This window comes from Trichosurus vulpecula, chromosome 6 (assembly GCF_011100635.1).
Source record: "Trichosurus vulpecula isolate mTriVul1 chromosome 6, mTriVul1.pri, whole genome shotgun sequence".
Taxonomy (NCBI): domain Eukaryota; kingdom Metazoa; phylum Chordata; class Mammalia; order Diprotodontia; family Phalangeridae; genus Trichosurus; species Trichosurus vulpecula.
In genome coordinates this window covers 206,221,133-206,240,092 of record NC_050578.1, presented here as the reverse complement: position 1 = coordinate 206,240,092, position 18,960 = coordinate 206,221,133, and the positions used below count along the sequence as shown (strand labels likewise).

General features: G+C 41.3%; 1 protein-coding gene across 1 annotated transcript in view; it reads right to left on the bottom strand.

Annotated features, from left to right (window-relative positions):
* SH3TC1 (SH3 domain and tetratricopeptide repeats 1) overlaps nucleotides 1-18,520 on the bottom strand; it is a 108,458-nt gene extending 89,938 nt beyond the window's left edge. Inside the window, exon 1 of the mRNA XM_036763521.1 lies at nucleotides 18,463-18,520. The gene's annotated coding sequence lies outside the window, so the exon portion shown is untranslated. The remainder of the gene's footprint in view (nucleotides 1-18,462) is intronic.
* Between the last annotated feature and the right edge of the window lie 440 nt (nucleotides 18,521-18,960).

The following is an 18,960-nucleotide window of genomic DNA, read 5'->3' as shown; positions in this document are numbered from 1 at the left end:
TCTTAGCACACTCCCTGTTCTCTCCAAACCACGGAGGTGAAAAACCTTCCCTCTAAAGACTTCCTAGATTCTATCCAACTTCCATCCTTTGCACCCTCAGGAGGACATTGTGCCTTTCTCTCTCCAACGCTGTGTAGATGTTTAACCCTTTCTAGATCACAAGCTTCCTGAGGGAAGGGGCATCCCTGCATCACCCCTCCAGATTTCCCACACATAGCAGCTAACACTTAGAATGGCAAACTCTTTGAAGACTCATTACTTTTCTTTGTCCCCTAAACTTGTATTGAAAACTTTTTTAATACCACAGTCTTAATACCAAGTTTAATACCAATAAAACTTTTTAAATAGCGTACACTCCCATAATCAAACCTTCCCTTATGATGAAGCAAGACCAGTAAAGGCTGATGGCACATACAAATTACCTCACCTCTGCACTAAAATGTGTTACTAAAGCCCTTAACAATACATGGAACATTTAATTTATAGCAGACTTGGGAGGTCAATGACACAAATATCACAATTTCCACTTTCCCGATGAGTGAATGAAGGATCAGAAAGCTTGGAATGACTTGCTCTCAGGGTCACAAAATTAATATGTGCCAGGGTCAGGATACTGTCCCAGGCTCATGACTCCAAATCCAGGGATTTCTCCAGTAGCATACTTCATAGTTGTTCAGTTTTTTTTTTTAAGCCGAAAAATTAAGTTCCTTTATAATTCCGGGATATGGGAATATGAATCCCCCTTCCTAGCCTGTGAACTGGGCCTGAAATACACTAAACTCTTCATCCTCACCCTCTTCCCTCACTATAATTCTCTGCTTATACTTCTCCAGGAATTCTTTAATTACTTCTTTTTAATTTGTAATGGTTTTTATATCATTTATCTTAAATCTGGCCAGCTTTTCCTTTTCATTAATTTTACATTTTCCCTTAGTAATTAGTGTTTGAAGAACAGATAGGAATTAGTCAGCAAGTTGAAATTCTTCCAAATGGTTTAAAACCCAAGCTTTTCACATTATCCTACCTCACGCTACCTCATCCCACATATCCAATCGGTTGCCAAATAATGCTTTTTCTACCTTCACAATGTTTCTAGAATCCAACCCCTTCTTTGTACCCACATGGCTACTATCTTAACCTGTGCCTTCCTCCCCCTTGCCTAGATGATTGCAATAGACATGCCTAATTGGTTTTTCCGCCTCAAGTATCTCCCACCCCAGTCTATCCTATACACTGGACTGTATAGGGTGTACAGGGAGGACTAGCACCTCTGAGAGAGGTGAGATGAGGGCGGTTCATCTACCTTCGATGTCCACCTGATTCACCCAACTCTCACCTGTGACTCCAAGAAGCTGTAGCATGTGCAATAGCCACACCCCAGTAAAACAACCCCACTAAACCAGGTTGAGGGTACCTGATAGACCTCAAACCCATCAGAGTTAGGAGGGTGTCTACCCCAAGCGTGCGAAGACTTCTCCTGGAGGAATAGATGGATGAGAACAATTTGTTCCAATGGCCATGAAGGTGGCTGAAGCAGCTGCTTCACTCTGAAGTCATTGGTCTTTTTAAAAAATGAAGGACAAACAACAATCCTATACTCTGCTGCCAAAGTGATTGTCTTTAACCACAGATGGGACCTTGTGACTCCTTCTACTCAACCAACTGCTTTGGCTCCCTATGGCTTCTAGGGTAAAATCTGCTTAATCTTTAAAGCCTTTATACAACCTAGCCTAAATCTTTCTTTCCAGCCTCATTGGAAATTACTCCTCTTCCTAATTTTGATGATGCAGTCAAATTGACCTTTTCTCTGTTCTTCACACAGGACACACTTTATCCCATCTCCTTGCTTTTGCCCACAGTGACTAGAATGCAATCTCTACTCTGCCTTGCCTTAATAGAATCCCTTTCTTCCTTCAAGACACACCAGAAACACCACCTTCTTCTACCAGAACCTTTTCCTCAACTACCCTTAACCCCTCAACTACTAGTGCCCTTCAAAATACTTTGTATTTATTTATATTTCTTTTTTAAGAAGTTCTACTATAATGAAAGAATGAATGATTAAAAAAAAGCATTTAAGTGCTTACTTTGTGCAAAGCATGATGCTAAGTTCCAAGGATACACATTTAAAAATTAAGACAGTCCTTACTCACAAGCCACTCACGTTCTATTCAGGAGACAACGCCTATGAAAAGTTTCATTTACAAATCAGCTGGAATGATCCCATGGACCTTAGGGTGCAGAAGCAAAGCAGATGATAATCCTTCTTCAATATCGTTTCTGGAAATAATATCGTATCATTTTTTGATGTTGCAGCATTTGACAGTGCCAACGATTCTGGTGGCAAGAAATTTCTTTTCTGGGTCTTCGGTAGCTCTGACTGCAACATGAAAAGGCTTAGCCTAAAAGGGCCAGGGTCTCCCATTGCATCCTAGGCCAACTCCAGTCACCCTGATGAATATCTGGCCACTGGACCCAGATGTCTCTGAAGGAGAAAGTGAGGCTGGTGACCTTGCACAGCTCTCCCTCACTCATATCAAAGTCAACCGCAAGTCATGTCATCATTTCCCTGATGCCATGGTCTTCTTCAAAAATTAAGGACAAACACAATAACAACCTGCACCATGGGAAGAAGCAGTTGCCAGGCCACATGTCCATGGTTTCCTAGGGTGATAGCCATAAAGTGGTCTGGGGGCTTCCTGCCACTGTCAGGGCTCTTGGGCTTACCTGCCCATTGACTGCAGTGGACCCATGATTGTTATTAGTGGTGGCAAGGAGGGTAGGCCTTTTTCACCACAGTTATTGCTCCCCTTAATAATGGCTCTGGGACCTGGGTTGAAAGCAGGGTCAGTGTTCTGGAGGGCACTGCTGTTCCCAAGGCTCATGAATTTAGGGACCTAGACTCTCTCTCTTCAGAGTCTGAGGGGACTAATAATGGAGATGGTATTAGTAGTGATAATGGTCTGACTTACCTGTAGCATGTTAGTTCTGATCTCTTTCTTCAGGGTACCTTGTTACTTCAGCTGTATATGGAATATATACACATATTTACATGTGTGTGTGTATATATATATATCTACACATGTATGCATATATATACACACACATATAGACACATACATACATGTATGCACTTATGTATGTACATCTTGGCTCTTCATTAGAATGTAAGTACCTTGATAGTATATATTGTTTCATTCTTCCTATTTGTAGCCAAAAGACTTGGCACAGTGCCTGGCATATAGCAGGCATTTAATAAATGCTTACTGACTTGACTTGGTTGAAGACCCAGCTCAAACATCACCTTCTCCAAAAAGACTTCACTGATTTCCCCTAACCGCTAGCACTATCTCTTCCTATTTGCCTTGTATTTCTTCTTTTTATCCTTCTTCTTTATATGTTTATATATGTATTTCTCTGCCATGTTAGAATGTAAACTCCTGCCAAGTATGGATTGTTTCATTCTTTGTATTTGCATCCTTATCACCTAACCTACAGGAGATAATTACCAAATTCCTTTTGGTAATAATAATTATTAATATATTATATACTATACTATACTATACTGTAATACTATATACTAGAATATGCTATAATTAATAATTAATAATAATTAGGACAGTTCAAAGCCTGACAGTTTTCTTTTGATTCCCAGAATATATGAGGCAGCGCAGATAACTCCATGAGTCAGAGGTGACCCGCCTAGTGAAGAGGATAGGAGTGCTTGGGATTTCTTTGATCTCCCCAGACCCATAACTGTCCAGTCTAAAAGCACAACTATTTTGGTGCTCAGCAATTAACCAGCCCACCCCCAAGGCTCCCCCTTCCACTCTTCTGGCACATTTACAACATGGAATGTTAGGACTAGAAGAGATATTAAAGAGAATAAAATTCAGCTCCCCTCAGCTTACACAGGAGGAAATTGAGGCTCACCCTACCATTACACAGCAAATGAGTATCTCTGGCATTTGTACTGCATTTTAAACAAGGGAGATGAGACAGCCTTCGTGTAATAGAGGAACGAGCTAGAGAAGAACCAGATTCTAGGCTGGGTTTTGCTGCTAACTTGCTGTGGAGCTCTGAAAGCTACAGTGAGTATATCAGAGAGAATAAAGGAGTCGTAAGACCTGGGTTCAAATCCTTGCTCTGTCACTTTAACTAGCTGAGACTTTGAATAAATCATAGGATCAAATGTTTGGTAATTGAAGAGAATTAGCAATCTGACCTGATACTGTTTAACATTTTGATTAGTGGATAAAACATAGAAGGCATGCTCATCAAAATTTGTGGATAGCACAAGGCTGGGAGGGATGGCTGATACAGCGGATGACAGAGTCCAAAAAGGCAGACTACATTCATCCCTCCTGTCTTAGCAGATCCAGTCTTACAGTTGGGCTCAAAACAGTCAATTCTAGAGTCACAAGATGGGGGAGGCATGGCCAGAGAGGAGAGGCGGGGGAGGGGAGGAGAGAGGCAATGATTAGTAGACCACAAGTTCAATGAGTCAGCAGCAGCTCGGTGAGGCAGCCAAAAAAACCTAACGCAATCTTGGGTTGCAGTGAGGAAGAGCAGTCACTTCCAGGAATAAGAAGGGAGCATTAGGTCTGTTCTCTGCCCTAGTCAGGCTGCTCCTAGGATATTGTCTTTAATTCTGGGTGCCAGAGTCTAGTAAGGACCTTGATAAGCTGGAGGGCATTCAGAGGAGGGTAATGAGGATAGAGAGGGTTGTGGAGTCTAAGCTATATGGGGACATCTTCAGTAAGGAGGAGGAAAGTTTGCAGGGGACAGTTTAGCTTGCTTCAAGTCCTTAAATAGAAGCCATTTGAAAGGCAAGATTGACTTGCTTTTTTTGGCCCAGCAGGTCCATCCAGCAACTATGGATGGCTTGAGCCAATTTATGGTTGACAGTTGAAAAACTTGCCTAAGAGTTAGAGCTATCTGTAAATGGAATAGGTTGCATCAGGTGTTAATGGCTAGCCGGTCAAAGAGGTAGTTCTTTAAGCAGAGGCTGGGTGACTCTTTTTTGAGTGGGGTGGGGGTGGGGGAAATGTATGTTGTTGTAGTGGGGACTTTTTCAGGCATGGAGGTTCCTTTCAACTCTCAAATTCTCGGATTTCTCCTTTCTAGGTCCTCCTTTCCTTAACTATAAAGTAGAGAATTCTGGACTCCATGAGTTCCAAGTCCCCTTTCACTGGCTTCATTCTACATTCTGTTATGTTATCATCTCTCTCAGCTCTAACATTCTGAGTATGTTAGTTGTACCTACTTCCTAAAAGTCACTGGGTTCTATATGGCCGTTGTTCTGTGCTTCAAGGGAAATAAACAGTGCAGCAACTGAAAAGCATGAAACTCCTCTATGGCCTGTACAACCAGCCTTGTCACCTAAGACAATAGTAATAACCTTCACATCTCTATTACCATTTAAGACGTACAAGCACTCTTCAAATAACCCTGAAGGGAAGGAGATGGCCACAAAAGCATCACTGCTCTCGTTTCATAAAAAAGGCCTCGAAACTGAAGCTGAAAGAAGGAAATGACTTTAGGCAAAGTCGGAGCTAAATTTAAGATCTGGAATTCTGACATTGACTAATTTGATTCTTTTAAACAATTATTTTTAGCCAAGATGTTTAGGTATACAAACGCGCTTTCAGGAAGCATATTTTATCAAGCCAGTGTGACCAAGAGTAAGGGAGGCATTACAAGCCAGCCAGGAATGTTGCCAGCACTTCCATGCCAAGAGATTCATGTGCCTTACTTACCCCTACCCTAAACACACACACACACACACACACACACACACACACACACACACACACTTCTTTTTTTTCAAAGTGGGGGAAGGGGAATGACTTCATGATCTGGATCAAACTATAAAAACAGAGAAGACCAAAAGAGAAAAATACACAGTTCAGGGTGTGAGGAAGCACTGTCGCCCTGCAGTCTAGAGGATAATGCTGACATCAGGGAAATCCAACTGTGACAGGAGTATACATACTATAGATGGCCAGATGCTGAGGGTCTTGGAGGGCATGGGGAGAAGAACAAGGGAGAGGGAATAAAAAGCCAAAAACCAACAACAGAAATCACAACAGCAGCAACATCTCATTTCTCTACCATCCATCATTATCAGGAAAAGTAGCAGCTTATTATTTATGGAGCAATTCCTAATGTACAATGCACTGCAGTGGAAAGAGTGAGGGATTTTGGAGTCAGAGACCCTAGACTCAAATCCCCACATGGCCAATTACTCCCTGTGACCCCTTGAATAAGTGATGGCAAGAATCTCAACTTCCTTATCTTTAAAATGAAAGGACAGTAGACAGTGCACTGGGCTTGAAGTCAGAGTTCAAATCTAGCCTCAGATACTTACTAGCTGTGTGACCCTGGGCAAGTCATTTAACCTATCTGCTTCAGTTTCCTCTTCTATAAAATGGGGATAATACAGTTATCCCTTCCACAACATGACTTTCCCATCGTGGTTTTGATATATCATGGGTTGGCATAAAAAATTAAATGGGAATTTGGGGGGAGTTTTGTAGGAGCTGCAGAAAACACACAAAAGCTAGCAGACAACACAGAGCCTATGACCAAATACTTAACCCATATTTTACAGTAAGGACTGTAAACACCCCATCAAAAAAAAATACCAGACGTCTTCTCTGATGCAAAGGGATAGTCAAAAAAATTTACACATTTTCCAGATCATGGGGGCGCTGGGCTCCTAAGCCCCATGATGTGGAAGGGATAACTGTAATAGCACCTACTTCCCAAAGTTGTTGTAAGAATAAAATGAGATATTTGTAAAACACTTTGCAAACCTGAAAGTGGTCTACAAGTGCTCCCTCTTATTATTGTCATTGTTATTCTCTACTCCAGGCTAAACCATTCTATTACATTCATGCTACAATTCTAAATCCAGGGACACTTTCTTCATAGTTATTACTTTACCTGTAATTTACTGGAGGGAAAATGGAGAATCAGAAGCGTGTAATGCCATAGCCAAGGTCACACATGCAGCAAATGTCAAGCATTTGTGCTACGTTGATTCTACAAAAGGAGAAATCACTTTTGACTAGGGAAAATCCCAGGATTTCATGGAGGAGGTGACATTTAAGCCGGGCTTTGAAGAGAAGGATTTCAATGGAAAGATTACTTTATAGCACTTAGTACTATACCTGGCACATAGGAAGAGATCCTTAATAAATGTTAATTGATTGACTAATTATAGAGATGGAGGATATCCTGCCCAGAGCAAGGAGAGGTAAGGGTGAGAACACTACCTAGTCCTGGGCTCAACACATACATGTGGTCGGTAAATGTGGTTGCTAAGATTTTACAAATGATATGTGAGGAGGAGGGGAAGGTGAAAATCTGTAATTTATATAGCCCTTCAGTTTGCAAAGTCTTCTCCCTCCCCATACTCATTTTTTCCTCACAATAACCCTATAGATATCAGGCAACCAGGGCTGATTGGAGAAATAGAAAGCAAATGACCTTTACAAAGTCATGTAGCTAGTAAGTAGCACAAGAGTTTAGTAGAAGCCCCATCTTAGGATTCAGTCTAGAGCTTTTTCCATTATGTCATTAAATCCAATTTGAGGTCACAGAAAGTAGAGATGAAAACCTCTCCAAGTCTAGTCATTGCTGAGGATGTATGATTTTTGTCATGGGGGAACTTCTGGTATACCAGTAAGTCTTAGAGAGTTGCCCAAGGCACATAGAGATTAATGACTGATTTCAAAGTCATACAGCTAGTGAATCCCAGAGGCAGAATTTGAACTCATATCTTCCTTTTTCACAGTGTCAGGAGCTGTACTAGACCCTAACTTACAAATAATGAAAAAATCCATAGTCACAAGATCCTTACATTTTACTGAGGAGTCAGCAATCACATATACAGGTGACATACACAGCTGAAGCAACATGGCACCTTGGAGGAAAGGCAAGAGCCAGCACTTTCCCCATTGCCTCTTAACTATGGGACATCATTAAGGTAAGGTAATAAGGTTGCCTAGAGGGCCAGTAGAAAAGTTTTTCTTTCTGGAACCAACGCTTCAGAAAGTTTCTGTAAGATCAAGCCCAGGAGCCAGTTGGCCAATGCCAATGTGATATGCTAAAGTTGACAATAGAATATTTCAGTACTGGATTTCACATGGTAGACATACTGTATGTAAGCTAGCTTATGTTTCTAGCTTATGTTATGTTATGGAACCAAAGTATTGGCATCATCTCCATAGAGCTGACTTTTGTCACCAGCTGAAATTCATATCCCCATCCTCAAATTTTCTTAAAGAACTCTCTATCTTTCCTTTGTTCTTAATTAGATTGGACATTGTAACATAGCAATTTATGGGCCCATTATATGTATCCCTCCTATGAGGATAGAAGCTCCTTCACCTCAGGGCCGTTCTATATTCTGTCTTATAGGATCATAGACATAGACTTGTAAGGGATCTCAGAGGCCATCTAATCTAATCTCCTCATTTTAGAAATGTGGAAACTGTGACCCAAGAAGATAAAATGACTTGTTCATATTCACACAGGTAGTAAGTATAAGAGGTGGCATTAAAACTCGAATCCTCTGACTCCAAAACCAGTAGTCCTTCCACTGTACCATGTGATCTTCTTTTATGTGCCCTCCCTCCAAACTCTATCTATCTATCTATCTATCTATCCATCTACCTGTCTACCTACAGATAGAGATATCGATATATTATATACTAGCACAGTAGGTACTTAATCCAACATTTGTTGAATGGAAATGGCAGACTATAAAATAAATATTGAAGCTATTAACACACTATAAAATAAATATTGAAAATATTCATCTGTACCTGATGGGAGTTATAACTAAGTCACAGAATCCTGGAATGTTAGAGCCAAAAGGGGTTTTTTAAGACAACTCAGTGACAACCTCCTCACTTCACAGAGGAGCAAAGGGAAGCCCAGGAAGAAGTGATGTCTTCCCCATCAAAGAGTAAATCATTGGGTGTTGGGCTGGTATAGACTGGTTAGCAGGTAGAGACAACATAGTGATAAAAGAATATTCAGGAATATAACCCCTTAATCCAAATGAATTCCAGTCCTTGTGTTTATAAGGTTTTATTTGCTTACCCCAGATTGAAGCATTTGGGTATTTCTGGGGCCCTTTTATCAGCTCAGAGAATTGCTGAACTGCAGAGTTGAAAGGGGCCATATCAGCCATCTAGTCCAACCCATGTCCCAAAACCCACCCAACCCATCATCCTCCAGCCTTGGCTTGAAGATCTCCCTGGAGAGAGAATCTCCTCCCTGCCAAGGCAGCCCATTACACTCAGACATGAGTGTTAGGAGGCTCTTCCTGATATCAAGGCTAAATCGGACTCTTGGCAACTTTTACCCGTTGGGCCTGGTTCTGCCTTCTGAGGTCAAACAGAACAAATCAAATCCCTCTTTCACAATATAACATTTTCAGTACTTAAAGACAGCTATCCTATCTTCCTCTGCCTCCAACCTTCTCTACTCCAGGCTAAACCATTCCCATTTCTTTTAATGAATTTTCACATGTCATGGACTCAGGTCTTTGACCACCCTGTCTTCCCCTGGCCAGCTGTTCTCCAGATTATCAATCCTTTCTAAACCAAAGTAGGTGTTGTCCATTAGGCAGAAAACCTCACTATGCCTGGAAGTCATTCATTCACTCCACAATCAATAATCATTTACTATCCTACATGCCATGCCCTGTTCTAGGCATTGACCAAGAGAAAGCTGGGTCTGTCCTCATGGAATTTACAATCTAAAGCTACACTTTGCTTAATGTCACTTATTAAGTTAACCTTATTAAGTTTTGAGGTTGCCAAAGCACAGTCCTCTGTGTGAGCTAGTTATTTCCTAGAATCTGGGGACTGTTAAGGCCAGGTTGGGCACAGTGGGTGGGGAACAAACTGACAATCAGGTAGATACAGCAGAGCGACTGATGAATATTCATGAATATAGCCTCCAACTCCAAATGAATTCAAGAAATCCTTCCCTTTGGTATACCAGTGTTCAGGCTATTAGCTGGAATAGAGCTGGCCTTTAAATACAGTTATGCATGCACCTTCATTTTCATGGGCCTAAGCAAACCAGGACCTAGTGTGTATCACTGAAGTGGACCAATGATGCACACATGCCTTCTTGTACCTTCCCAATATAAGTATGTCCATGTGATTGTATATATTATTTAATAAACCCTATAATTATGTCAACTCTTCTCAAAATCTTGCCTCTGACTAACAAACAGACTATTAATATTATACCAAGTACATTCTAGGTTTGCAGGTAGAGAACTACCCACCAAAATATCACCCTCTGTCCTATGCCAACCCATCAGTGCCCAGGACCCAAGTGTCCAGAATACTGTGGCAATCCTTGCTGCAAAGTTGCATTCCCAGCTAAACAGGAACCTCTCTGGTGCTCAGAAGATGATTAACAGGTTGGGAGGCACTAGGCCATATCCTGTAGTAAAAGGATCATAAGACCTTAGAGGCCAAAGAGACCTTAGGACATAGAACATTAGAGGGGAGGAACATTAAAGCATAACCTTTTTTCATGCAATGGATTCCTCGAGCAGTCTGGTAAAGCCTATGGTAAAAACCCTTGTCAGAATCATGTTTTTACATATATACAGTAAAATACATTGGATTATAAAGGAAAGCAATTCTATTGAAATACAATTATTAAAATATTTTTAAAGTTACAATATAGAAACATGTCTAGCAAATGGTTTAACTACCATAGTAATTTCAACATACTGAAGAATGCAAACAATATTTTGAGATATTTACAACCACTGTGATATCTTGTGAGAATATCTGATTTCTATTGGAGCTAAAGGCATAGCTACCATTGTTACTATATGATTTGCTGCCTACATTCACAAGTGAAGGAGATGATAAATTTCAGTTAGAGGTTGGTGAAAAGTAAAGATATAATTATTTTTTTTCTACCCAAGTGCACAGATCCCCTAAAGTCCATCCATGGATCCCTTGGGGGTCCATGGAACATAGGCTAAGAACCTCTGATCTAGGTTAGACATAGCGTCAAGAGAGGCTGAGGCTGGCGGATCACTTGAGCTCCAGAGTTCTAAGTTGCAGTGAGGCTGAGCTGGTAGGTATTCGAAGTGTGTGGCACGTATATGGTGAGCCCCTAGTAAGAGTGAGGGGAGAGGAGAAGGGGAAGCAGCACCAGGATAAGGGGATAACATGCCCCTGAAAAAAGTCAGAAGGCCCAGATCAAAACAGAACAGGTCAGAACTCCTGTGCTGATCCCCTTAGTGGATCTCTGAGGGGCTGTGGACTTCCAGTCCAAGGACAGGAATAGGAGGTGGAAGTAAAGGAGAAGGAAGAGAAGGAATAACAGAAGGAGAAAGATAACAAAGAGAAAGCAATATTATCTTTAGACAAGGAAACTGAGACTAAGAGGAAAACAAATGTTACCCAGGTTTGCATTGCTAATAAATGGAATGGAGGTTCAAATGCAGGTCTCACCTCTATCTCAAAATCCAGTATTTTTCCACTATAGCAGGAGGAAGAGGAGGTAGAAGAAGACCCCAACTCTAGTCCAACATGCTCACTTACAAGGACTGCAAGGAATTGACTTGTAGGAATTATAGGAATTAACTCCTAAAATGCACAGAGGCTGGAATGTAAGCTCTTTTAAGGCAGAAACTATGACATTGTTCTCTTTGTATCAGCAGTAAATGCTTGTTGATTAATAGGGAAAAAGATTAAGCCCAGAGAGCACACAGAAATTCTTTAGGGTGGAGACATAAAAGCTGATAAACTCTAGGGATTGGCAAACTAGCAGATGCACTTACACATAGGGCCACATTCCTGCATTTCCTGCCTCCCAAGGAGTTTTCTCATAGGGACAGCGTGTCTTTGGGAGTGCACTGGTCAGGAGACAAAGAGCAGCAGCTCCAGGAATCCCAGTCAGCAAAGCAAGAAGTCCTGGAGATTTTCCTGTTATTACTCCCAAGGAACAGGAGTCAGCAACATGGAGAGCCTCACAGGAAGGAAGGAATTTTTGTCAGGCACCAAAGCCCCCTAATCAATGTCTGTCACACCCATGCAGATGCACGCGAGCACACACACACACACACACACACACACTCTCTCTCTCTCTCTCTCTCTCTCTCTCTCTCTGTCTCTCTCCTAGCCTTATCTTTTCAAAGCATGTGAGTATTGGGAAATGCCTTAGCCTATTGAAAGAATGCAGGCAAGTGTATCAGGTGGCACAATGGTTAGAGCTGAGTTCAGTCTTGCCTCAGACATTAGCTAGCTGAATAACCCTCACTCACTCTAAGCCTCAGCTTCCTCCTCTTTAAAATGAGGATAATAACAGTATCCGTTGTTATTTTTGTTCACTAATTTTTTAGCTATGTCCAACTCTTCAGCAACCCCACTTGAGGTTTTCTTGGCAAAAATACTGCAGTGGTTTGCCATTTCCTTCTCCAGCTCATTTTACATATGAGGAAACTGAGGCCAACAGGGTTAAGTGACTTGCCCAGGATCACACAGCTAGTATACTAGCATCTGAGGTCAAATTTGAACTCAAGTCTTTCTGACTTCAGGTCTGACACTCTATCCACTGCACCATCTAGCTCCCATGGGTAATTGTAAGGAGCACATGAGATAATGTAAACGATCTTGCTGAACTTAAAGTGCCCTACAAAGTGTCCCCAAAGTTGAAATGCTTTAGTGGTTTTAAGCTTTATTAGTTTAGTATCTTATGAGAATAATTCAGGATGTCTCAAAAGTCTTGGTGTAGTTTTAAGGTATTGAAAGTTTAATAGCTTAAATCTGCACTAGGATTTTTGAGATACCTCCCAAAATAATTACAGTTCTTATTTTATAATATAAATCTATATTTTAAGATTTACAGTGACTTCTTCATAACCCCTCTGGATAAGTAATACTATCCCTGGATGGAGAAACTGAGGCAAAAAAAAGTGAGGTACCTAGGTTTGCATAGCTAGTAAATATTAGAATGGAAACTCAAACCTGGCTCTCCTCTGACTCAAAATCCAGTGTTTTTCTGCTATAGTTATGCTATTTAAAAGAAGGAAAAAAAAACTCACCTAATCATCATGGTGCCCAATGACACCACGTGGCCAATTCTGAGATCAATTTAGATAACAATGGCCTCAGAGAAGACAAAAGCTCACCCCAACTTTCAGTAACTGTACCTCCTGCAAGTGAGCAGGTCTGGTTCTGTACTGACTAGAGGCAAAGGGAAGTAGGAGCAGAGAGACCTATTTATAGCAACTAGGAGTTTAGTCAAGACAAAGTCCCTCCTTCTGTTGATAGATTCAAAACCAGAATCCAACCTACCTCTTATTTTTAAATAAAGGCTTAACATCTAATGTTTTTGTTTTTGTTTTTAAATGAGGAATAGACATTTATCAGCAACCAGTGGCATTTTTTCCTGTTTGGGAAAAGGAAAAAAAAATTCAATCTACACAGTTCCTTCAAAGAAGCTTTCCTTTTAAAAATTTTCTTTCTAAAAGCCTTTTCACCACAAATATTCTAGGTCCCTTCTAGCTCCAGCGCTGACTTTTTAAACCCTTGGGCTTCATGTGAGCTGTGATTTTCTTTTTCCTAAACATCCTTCCAAATGTAAAATTGTATGACGTGTCAACATGCCTAGCTCTATCCACTCTCTCCTTCTGCTTCCCATCCACACTTCCCCCTCCCCAAGAATATCTATCTGCTCATTCTTTATCATTGTCCTCTGGCCAAAGCAAATTCCTTCTTGTCAAGATCTTGGGAAATGGAGAAAAAGTTTCAGGCATGCTTTTTGCAATCACCATTTACCATGTGTCTAGAAGAGAGGTTATTCATTTTGGTCTTTCTGGAGTCTAATCTTAAGGGGTGATGAATAAAATGTGTTTTGTTGAAGAGAGCTAAGCTAAGATGCAGCAGGGCATAGATGGAGAGCCCACCTTGAAGCCAGAAGCAACTGGTTTCAAGCCCTGGCACTGCCATAGTCACATACTGACTGTATGACCCTGGATAAGTCAGTTAACTTCTCTGTGCTCTGGGCAACTCTCTAAGACTATAAACTATAGAGAAGGTACCAGCCTTCATTGGTAGAGTAAGTTTGCTCACCTGGGAGCTCCCTGTATCAATTAAATCCCAGATCAGAGGATCACAGGTTTAGAGCTGGAAAGAACCTTAGAAGTCATCATGTACAACCCCCTCAATTTAGTAGATGAGGCAGCTGAGGCCCAGAGAAATAAGCTAAGTGTCTGAGATGAGATTTGAACCCAAGTCTTCCAGACCCAAATCTAAATCTCTATCACCTGTGCCACCTAGTCCAGTCCCTATCCCTATAGCTCATGTACATAGAAATATATAGTCATTTTATACATTTATGTTGTATATTTATTTTAAATATTTGCATTGAACCATATATGCATAAACATACATAAGCATACATACATGTATCTTTATGTGCATATCTGCACTCTGAGGTCTACAAAATGCTTTTTTTCATGACAAAACTATGAAGTAGGGCAAGTATCATCCCTTTGGAGAGATACAAAGACTGAGGCACAAAAAACGGGGAGTCATTTTGCCCAAAAAACTGGGCCAGAATGCAGACTCTAGGCTTTCCTTCCAAGATTTTGAATCATCTTCTTTCCACGATAACATGCTGTCTCTTGAGTAGCTACGTTTAATCAAAACCATAGAATGGTAGAACCAGAAGGGATGTCAAAGATCATCTCATCTAACCCATCCATGACCTCACTAAATTGTCCCTCCAGCTTCTGCTTGGACTTCTAGTACCATAGTGCCTGCATTCTAAAGGTCTTTGTCACAAGCGTTTTAACCCAGCCTTGCAAACAAGTAGAGCTTGCCAGCCCATATTTGAAGAGTTATTGGGTCCCAGCCCTAGTTCCTCCACACCCAGGGAGATCCAGCCACACCAATCATTATTGCCTCTTCCTCTGCACTGAATCACCATTCCATGGAGGCAGGTAGCTTTCTACATTTTCTCTGGTCAAAGAACTCTCTAGCTGTTAGAAAGGAACATGGTTGATGTGGTTTATAAAATGAACGAAAAGAACAGTGTAATAACCATGGTGAGCTCTCAGTAACACTGTGGCGTAGACTGAGTTTGTCTTCCCTATCTTCCACTTTTCCACTTTTTCTTTTGCCCAGTTTCTTTTTCTCTTCTCCTCTCCAAATTCCAACCACTTTCTTCTTAGCCTCACTTTACTACCTACAGTCACTTGGGCAAATCACTGTCCTCCAGTCATGTGCCTTCATCCTCAGCCTCTTCATTTTACTGATAGAAGAATAGGACTGGTGAATCTCTAAGGTCCCTCCCAGTTCTGACTCCTATGTTGGATAGACCCTAGTGTCAGGAAACAATCCACAGGGTGTCCCTAAAATCTGGACACATAGCAAAATTGGCGGCAATGTGGAGTTATTGCATCCAGTTGACCTGAATCTTTCAAAGCGCATCAACCTTTGCATTACAAATGATGGAAGTCATGTTGAAGATGTTATTTGTTAATATTCCAATTACATAAAATGTGGTCAAAAATTTCATTCATTTCATTTCTTGAAAATATGCATTTTTGCCTATTTTAGGCAAACCCTGTAATTCTTAGCCCTTTATACCTCAATGGGATGGTCAGAACTTAGAAATCTTATTGTTTAATCCAGGGGTGGAGAACCTGCAGCCTCAAGGCCACATGTGGCCCTCTAGGTCCTCAAGTGTGGCCCTTTGACTGAATTCAAACTTCACAGAACAAATCCCCTTAATAAATCTAATCTTCGCTAATAAATCTTACTTTGTAAGATGAGGACACTGAGGCCTGGATCATCATCTTCTTAACATTTCTCTTTTGCTGTTCGAGATACTGCCCTCCTGGTTCTCCAATCTGTCTGAGTGCCTCTTCTCAGTCTCCTTTGCTGGATCCTCAAGTTGCACTCACTAACAGTAGGGTCCCTCCTTCCTGGCTCTATACTGGGCCTTCTTCTGCCATGATACTATTTTTTCTTGATGATATCCTCAGTTTCCAGTAATTCAATTATCACCTTTGTGTAAGATGCTTCTCAGATCTGCTCAATCGGCTCTAACCTCTCTCTTGACTTTCGGTTGTAAATCTCCAGCTGCCTACTGGACATCTCAAACTGGATGTCCATACACATCTTAAACTCAACATATCAAAAACTCAATTCTTTTTCCTTCCCCCCAAACCCTCCCTTCTTCCTAACTGTCCTGTTACTTCAGAGGCAATCACCACCCTTCAGTATACCAAGCTTCAAATCTAGGTATCATCCCTGACTCCTCACTCTCTTGCCAACAACCAAACAGAAGCAAAATCGTGTCATTTCTGTCTTTGTAACATCTCTTGTATTTGCCTGATTATCTCTTCTGATACTTCTATGGTAATTCAAAAAATTCCAGTGGTTCTCTATTACTTCCCAGATCAAATATAAAATCTTTTCTTTGGCTTTTAAAACCCTCCACAACATGGTCCCTCTCTACCTTTCTAGTCTTCTTAGAACTTATTTCCTTCCATGGGCTCTGTGACCTAGTGACAGTGACTTCTTCCTTTCTGTTCATTGCACAAGACACTTCATCTTCAGACTCTAGGCATTTTCACTGGCTGTTCCCCATGCCTGAAGTGCTCTTCCTCCTCATCTCTGCTTCCTGGCTTCCGTATAAAGTCTCAGCTAAAATCTGACCTTCTGCAAGAAGATTTTCCTGGTCCCCTTTGATGCTACTGCCATCCATCTGAGATTATCTCCAATTTACCCTGTATATGTCTTGTATTGCATAGTTCTTTGCATATTGTTTCCTCCATTAGATTGTGAGCTCCTGGAGGTTAGGGACTGTTTCTTGCCTTTCTTTGTATCCCTAGCACTTAGCACAGTGCCTGGCACTTAATAGGTACTTAATAATTTATTGACTTGACAGGAGAGAGGAAGTAACTTTCACTGAGGTTACACAAGTAGTAACCAGAGGTAGGATTCGAATCCACATTCCTGACTCCAGATCTAGCTAATTTTCTCCTCTATTAAATGGCTTTCTCAACCTTTCTCTGCCAGAGGTTCCTTGCATTTTAAGGCTGATCTCCAATCAATAACAATATCAGCGGCTCACTTTGATGTAATATTTTAAACATTTTCCTCATATCACCTCTGACCAGCTTGACAGCACAAATACCATCTTCTCTATTTTTCTGATTGGAAAATTGAGGTTTAGAGGTATGATTCATCCAAAGCAATACTGCTAATAATTGTCAGTCATCTTTTCTGAACTCTGATTCAGAGGTGAATGAATGAATTCATTAAGTGCTTACTATATGTCAAGGCAAGCACAGAAGAGGCAGGGAAGACAAGACTTTGCAACAGGTGCTGCCGATTCTCCTGAAAGAGGTTGGTCCTGTGGTCTCCATATGATTAAAAACAATGTCAAGTAGGAAGATCTCTGGGAGACCTCGCATAAAAATCTAATCCACGGTGGTACTTACAATATGAGCAGGCAGGAGACTCATATGGAAAGAGGGAGAACTGACTCACTTATATATGTAACCTCAAGATTCCATGTGTCTTCTAAAAGAAGTTTCATTCTCAGATCAGAAGGAATGATACTAACACTTTGCCAGAACCTTGATCCCAACATGACTTTCATCTAGAAAGTAGAGTACCCAAAACGGTTGTTTTCTTTTTTTAATGTTTCTAATTCAAAAACACTTAGGTCAAAGAATCATAAGAGCATAGAGCTGAAAGAGGTCATCTATCTAGTCCAACCGTCATTTTACAGTTGAAGAAACCCAGGGAAGCCCAGGGAAGTCAAGTGACTTGCCCCAAATCGCAAAAGTATCAAGAGTGGTTTTAGACTTCTGGTTTTTTAGACTCTAGAAGCCCAGGGCTCTTTTCACTGCACCAACTGCACAAATCTAAGCCCTTCTTTTGACAGATGGGGAGCCTGGGAAGGAAAGTGGCTTATCTAAGGTCACACAGATAACAGGGGTCAGAACTGGGGCTCTAACCCCGCCTCTCCCCCTGCCCCACCCCAATCTCAGAGTCCCATCTCAGTGCTTTTTCTACTTTACTAAACTTCCTTCCTCATCTGGCCTAGGAGGAATGACAGCACCACTGTTCCCAAGTTTCTGTGTCTGTGTCTTCCTCAGCCCTGGGAGAAAACCTTCCAAGTTATCCCAGGCCTCAATATCCCTATATTGCTTGGACTCTGTTTGCCCAAACTATTCAAAATACCAGCGCCAAACTTGGGGCCTGTACTCCAAATAAACAGGCTTACCTCAACTGGCCAAACCTAGGGCTCACAAGTGAAAACAGGAAAGCTTAGCTTTCGGAAACAGCCAACAGGAAAGAGGCCAAGGCAGACAGTTACATACGCCTCTACTTCTCAGGCACAAAGAAAAAAAAAAAAAAACCCAGTGACTGAAAGCACCATTACCTGCGTCTTCTTCTGGAGCCACCAAGGATTTCTGGCCAGGAAGACACTACATTTTTTGAGGGCCGCCCCTCATAAAGAAAAACCAGTCAGTTTGCATTGGTAATTAAGCCTTTGTTATTGGTTACTGCTTTCCAGCCCCTCCCATCAGAGGGAAAGTCCCCTAGCTTTTCTTCTCTGACTTTCCTCTTATCACTGAGACTGAGCATGTTATTTCAAAGGTCAGCAGCAGATATTCTCTGGAATTGTGGAACTGGAGAGAGTGCTCATAAAATGGCAGAGTTTATAGGGCCACTTTGATTTCCCTGTCTATTAATTTCCCTTCCCCTCCTGACCCCCAATGAGTTGTTTTAAGAGAATTCAGAGTATAAAGTATTGAGGCACGGTGAATAGAGGGGCAGGCCTAGAAGCCAAGAATGCCTAGTTTCTGGTCTTACCTCTGACCAATGCTGGTTATATGACCCTGGGCAAATCACTTAAACTCTTAGTGTTCTGGGAGTG